Raw genomic sequence first — 6786 nt, forward strand, 5'->3', positions numbered from 1 at the left:
CAAACTTACCCCCGGGAGGGGGGGGCGCGGCCCACTGGGGCTCTGTGCGCGAGGGGGGGGGCACAGGCCGTTGTGGCGCGAGGTGCAAGGCAGGAGGACGGGCCTTTGAGTTAGCTGCGAGTGGTGCGGTTTGGTTTGTTGGGGTAAGTTGTTGTGTGTGGGGACGAAGACGTTCACCGTCTTCGTCCTCAACCTTTATACTCCCACTCGACACCAAGTCGAGTGGACTAAAAGTGTACTCATCCCCCCTTTTAGTGGGGTGCTACCTATAAATGTGCCTCTATCAGGCTTAATTAGGCGTTTGCCCGTTTAGGTAATGAGGATCCTTTAGGAGGATCCTCAAATTGTAGGTAGTTGAATTGTCTACGTGAGGTAGTGCCACCCACTAGGGACAGGTGGCACAACCTTAGGGATTACGGTATTGATAGACTCTGGTAAAAGTTGTGACACTCCCTGCTTGTAAATAATGTTTTTTATCATACGCGATATGCACCGTGATTTTAATACAATTCTCAAATACAATTCTCAATAGCAGTAGGGGCAAAAGAAGCCATTGAATTTCTTGAAACACATACATTGTAGTGTACGGTGTACTGTGTAGCCGCAAGCATCCACATCCACATCCACCCCCACACCCCCCCCCGCACACGTGTCCGACGCGCGCCGCAACGTGTCCGCCCGCCATGCAACCGCACGTGCAACCGCAAAGTCTGGCAACATCGGCATATCATAGGGCCATTGGCCATGAGGTGGCGAAAGCCATTTCGTCCAATAAGAACGCTCTAGACTGCCGCCAACGATACTTGGATGGCTGGCATTGGGCGACGTATCTAGTCGGACCAAAAGTAACAGTTTTGTATGCGCACCATCGTAGATTTAACTATTAATTAGTATTCTACACTCGACGGCGCCGCGGTATCGCGCCCATCAGGGCCATTCCATTCATCGTGATTGGCAATCATGCAATCACGCAATCACGCGATCACGACATTAATTTAACGTCGTTCTGCAAGTTGGAGCACAAGATTAATTTTAAGTCGATTTTTATTTCTTTAATGAGCATGACCATTTTTTAGGAAACGTAATATAAACAACCAACCACAAGGGAGCAGGCACCATTTATTGACGTGATTGCGTGATTGCGTGATTGCCGATCACGATGAATGGAATGGCCCTCAGTCTCGGACTGGATGAGTTGTGTGACCGGGGGCAGCTCGCCCCCTTCCACACAGGAGAGCAACTAACTCTCGATCACGTTTATTGCTCACCTCGCACGTTCAAAGTCCCGCCTCTCCCGCCTCTCCCGCCTATCTGCGTACAACGTACGACATATTGTACCGTAGTATGTCCCAGCGCTGCATCCGCTACAGTACACCCGGGGACGGTATTTAGTGTCACTGATACCATTTCCGTTATGGAAATATCGACCCCTAAACATATATTAATGTCAGTGATACTATTTCCGTACTTACACTATTTCAGTGAAAACGGTATTACTGTCACTGATATTGTCAAACGTAACAATAGGGTAACTACGTACAGTACCTCAAGTATTGCAGTTGAGTGAAAGCACTTTGAGTTTGGGGAATATCAGTAGAAACGTAAACTAAGTGTGCAAATAATACAGCAACGCAGATTATAGCATAAGTTGTGCATCATATGTTCAATGCGAGTCCACTTTCAAAAACGGGAGAGCCCGCCATTTTTGTGAGATATACCTCGCAGTTTCAGTCTACTCCAAGTAAACACTATAAAATGGAACAACTGCGCAGTTGATATAGAAAAACCACTTCTTGCAGCTGCTCCTCATTTCTCCCACTCTTTTTACAATTTCAAAAATGAATCCCTCCTGCACTGTTCAGGCTCTTTCGGACATCACCAACCGACACGTCAATGAAATCGTCGATCACAATGATGACGACGTGGTCGCCAGCGATGATGAGAACGACTCCAATTGCCCTATTTATGACACTTTTTACAATGAAGGAGGTTCTCAATCTATTAAGGAAATGTGTAATTTTAATTCTTCTCAATTCTTCGAACTGTGGCTTATGATTAAAGACTACGTGTCAAAGAATTGGAATGTTGGCAGAGGTAAAAAACACAGTACAAGGCCCAGGATGTTCTCTTTATGACACTTACTGTACTCAAGCATGGTCAGCAATGGAACTTTACAGCTCGTCTATTTTCTGTTAAATGTTCTACTTTCGAACGTTTAATAACTGGATTTCTACGTATGATATCAGAATACATGTATGATATATGTGTGGCATGCGTCGAGGAAAAATGAACAACGGCCAAGTTTCGTCTGGAGGACCGGGTGTTTTCGAATTTTGAATACGCGAGATATGCTGTCGACGTCACTTTTCAGCAGAGCAATCGTCCAAGTGGAAATATATCAGAAGGGAAGCGATACTTCTCCGGTAAGCATAAGCTGTATGGGTACAAAGTGGAAGTTTCAGTACTGCCTACTGGGCTTGCTATTGGGTGCACAGAGCACTATCCGGGCTCCGTGTCGGATCTGGAGATATTTCGTCGTAAAAGACCCTTTCATGAAGAGGCATCTAAAAAGGGGGTACGTGATTTACGGATGAGGGACGATTGAGCGAATTTATGGATGACTACTGGGCCATACTGGCGGACAAGGGATATCAAGGTGCAGCCGAAGATCTACGTGTGGCGCACCCGGTGCGCACCCTCGCACGTTCAACGCTGTCATTGGACGACGTGGACTACAATCGCCAAGTATCTTCTGATCGTGTCATAGTAGAAAACTACTTTGGGAGAATGTGCAGTTTATGGACTGTACTTTCTCATAAGTGGCGCTGGGGAGAGGGATTGTACGAGCACGTGTTCAAAGCGTGCCTGACGTTGACCAATCTGAGTGTCAGGGCCCGCCCTCTCCGCTTCGAGGACGGGCAGCACAGCACTGGTGTACGTAATCGCCTACGGGCCATATCAACTAGTCAGATGCGAAAGAGGCGCCGTGTACACGTTGAAAACACAGAAAACTGCCGCGTTCGCATGTCTAGTGGCACGCATCGTGCACTGTTTGATGACAGTGACACGGAGTAGGGAGGTATTACGTGCGCATCTCCTTCCATTTACGTGGTTTGTTTTAGAGTACTGTACGGGTAATGCATTGTGTTCTCTTTGATTTTAATCAGTAAATGCGGTGAAAGTGCTGTACTGTGCATTTCGTAATGAATTAAGATTTTACTGTGTAGATACAGAGTAAAGTCCCTTTCCAGTGACAAAAAAGGGGTTCCACCAATTGGGGCGTTTTTGTCACTACAGAGGGAATGTCACTGTAGCGAGTATTCTTTGTAATGCTTATGTAAGCAGTTCATGCACGCTGTACCTGACTCCATCCCCAAACGATACATCGATTGTGTCGCAATATACCAACATGCAACGTAAACACCTCACCAGCGCAAAGTTCTTTGCGAGGTGCCCTTCGAGTCGCGAGACCTTCCTTCTTGTTCCGTCACGCCCCCATCCCCTCTAAACCCCTCAAATCAGGCCCCCTCTGGTATGATGTCGATGGCAGAACCAACGAATCAAGCCAGAAAGCGAAGTCACACTCTCCTTACCACGAAGAAGGAGGCCTTGCGCCTCCTCGGCGCACGTGACGATGGAACCTTCGGACGACCTTACCTCAACCCAAAAAACCAACAGCCATATACCGTGAAGTCAATAGCAGAATTTCTGCACGTCCAAAGGGCTGCTGTCTACAACTGGAAAAGAAACGCCCCTGCCATTATGCATACTGATGAGTCACTAAAAAGCAACAAGAAACGGAAAACAATTAGAAAATGCGACCACCCAGAACTAGATCAAGCAGTGAATACTTACATCCGAAGCAGGATTAACTACTTACGAGGTGAGTGTATCTTTAGAAAAGATGTCATACGAAAGATTGCTTTCGAGATCCGAGACGAGATGGTAACTAAATTGGAAACCAAATTGGTAACTAACGAGAGCCAACCAGAAAGAGCTCTTTTGGAGGATAGAATGTTCTCTTTGAAAGCATTTAAAGGTAGCAAGCATTGGTTTCATAACTTTATGGATTGGAACCACCTGGCAAGTTTTAAACCTCGAGGACAGAACGGCATGCATGAGGCCAAATTCGTAGAGGATGCCAGATCAAGGTTGCGCCGATTAGTTTGCACAACAAGCCCGACAGACCCCATGAATACAGATAAGGTAGCTGTACTGTATCGCTCATTCCCTTCACGTACAGTGGGTACTACAGATCGAGCGTCCTCCTACACAAGAATCAAGGATAGGCTCACAGCTGTTCTCACTGTATTTGCAGATGGAGTTAAAGCACTTTTGGTTATAATAGGAAAGTCAAAGAGGCCTAAATCATTTCCTAAGCGTTTCGACCCAACCCGAGATTTGGGAATATACTATTATAGTCAAGGTCATGCTTGGAATACACAATATCTTTGGGAGAAACAGGTCACTGCACTAGATAAAGCAGCTGCCACTCAAGGTCGAAAAGTTTTACATCTGCTGGACAACTGCTCGGCGCATGCTATTGATTACAGCAGCTTTAAAAATGTGGAGACCCAGTTTCTGCCACCCAACCTCACATCTGTGGTACAGTTTGTAGACGCCTCCATTGGAAGATCTTTTAAAGCGGCATTTAGGAGGTTGTTGGTTAATCACGTACTGGAGTATGTCAATGTACAGATGGCGAAACCCCCTTAGTGTCGAGAGTCATTTAAGCTGTCAAAAGCTGTGACGATTTATGATGCCGTGTGTATGATAGCAACAGCGTGGAACCTCGTGCCGACAAAGGTGGTTATTAATGGTTGGCTGAGTTGTGACATACTGGCACCTTATCAAGACAGAGAGCTCCGTGCTGCTTTATTATCTGCCACAGATTGTGGGAAGAGTGCCAAGCTGCCACACAGTGGAACACCGTTACAAATACAGAACAAAATATCTGAGCATCGGTCACCGGAAGCAAAGCGTCAGGGCGCTGACTATCTTAAATATCTTGAGAACACTACTGTACAAAGTGATGTTGACTGTACAAACCATAACATAACGCAACGTGAATGGCTCGATGGTGTTATGGAGCACTGGGGTGATGATCTCAGGGGACTCGAGAATTGCTCCGTTATTGATAATTTAGACGTTTCTGAACTCAGTTCATTTTTTAATGCGGAACAAGAGGAGGATACAAGCCATCCGATTGAGGGTAATTCTATTCACGATGTGGTCTTGTGTGTGTTGGAGAGTGATAATTCTGCCGAGGGAGCGGAGGATGAGGATGCCGATGCCATTTAGGCACCCCCGAAAGGCTCTGTGGATCGTTGGCAAGCATCAGCACGTTCTCTTATTTGTGAGACTGAGGTGCTGCTCGCTGAGAGCCATCCAGCGATTAACAGCTCTTGTCTCGGGAGATGCTGCAGCTTCTCAGGGTTGAACTTGCCCAAACTGGACTGTACAGGAGCCGAAACTCACGCCAGAAATAATCACCCAATACTTTTCGCGCAAAGAGTCTCAAAAATAAAGAAAAATCTATCACATGAACAGTTACAAGTCTAATATATTTTTCACTATACAGAGTTTGTCACTGTAGGCGAGCGTGTCATTATTCTGGGGAGAATCGGCCATTAGGGGGCCATATGAGGAGGGGGTTCGCCTTGAGACGGCATATCTGTCACAAGAACAGGGACTGTCATTACTTGAGGCCGTCAGTCGAGAGGGACTTTACTCTGTATGAATTTGGTGCGCGCGAACTGGTTTTCTACTGTACGTGCGCATCTACTGACAGATAGTATTATTTTTATTTGTTTTTGCGCATTTCATCATCACTCGCGGTTTGGCTCTACTGTACGGGTAATGCATTGTGTTCTCTTTGATTTTTATCAGTAAATGCGGTGAAGGTGCTGTACTGTGCATTTCCTAGTGAATTACGATTTTACTGTGTAGATATGAATTTGGTGCGCGCGAACTGGTTTTCTACTGTACGTGCGCATCTACTGACAGATAGTATTATTGTTATTTGTTTTTGCGCATTTCATCATCACTCGCGGTTTGGCTCTAATGAATAGTGTAAGTTCGATCCCATTAGAGCCTACAGCATTTCTTTTCGTCCTACCAAAACCTCACATGCCTGCCTCTAATCATAAGTCCTGACGCTGGCCCCCCCTCCTCTTTCCTTATCGCAGATGCCCCTTGTTACAACTCTGCATCGCCCAACCTTTTCCTATACACCAGACCAAAGACCGACCAGTTGACCTGTTCTTAGTACAAAACGCTTTTCAGTAATGAATGCCTGCGTATCTCCACTCCCGCGCACAAATTAGTGCTCCCGAAACGAACCGAACGAATCGCATACCAATACCATCCCTCCGGACCGGCAGTGAGATGGGTCCGGCTCAAAGGAAGGATTGTTCTATGTCTGGATTGATCCGTCGTCGTCCCGGGCTCTGACATGTATTAGTGTCAGTGACACTATTTACGTGGTGACACTAATTTAGCGCTGACACTAAATACCGTCCCCGGTGTACAGTACGCACGCCCTTGCCCCAGCCCGCCGCGCCCCTACTGCATCATGTCCCACCCACGCGCGAGCCCCTGACGCCAGTCGTGTGACGTAGCGTCGGCCGCCCTTGCAAGCTGGGCAACCAAACCCACAATGCACGCGCGCCTCCGCGGCCTTGCATGCGGTCCGCGCGCCGTAGGCCCCGTGCAGCCGCCCTGTCGCCATTCATCCCGTCCGCGTTCGCGCACCGCGGCGCGGCGCCTCTTCCCGCGGCGCTGTCG

This window comes from Chondrus crispus, genomic scaffold (assembly GCF_000350225.1).
Source record: "Chondrus crispus Stackhouse genomic scaffold, scaffold_129, whole genome shotgun sequence".
NCBI lineage: Eukaryota > Rhodophyta > Florideophyceae > Gigartinales > Gigartinaceae > Chondrus > Chondrus crispus.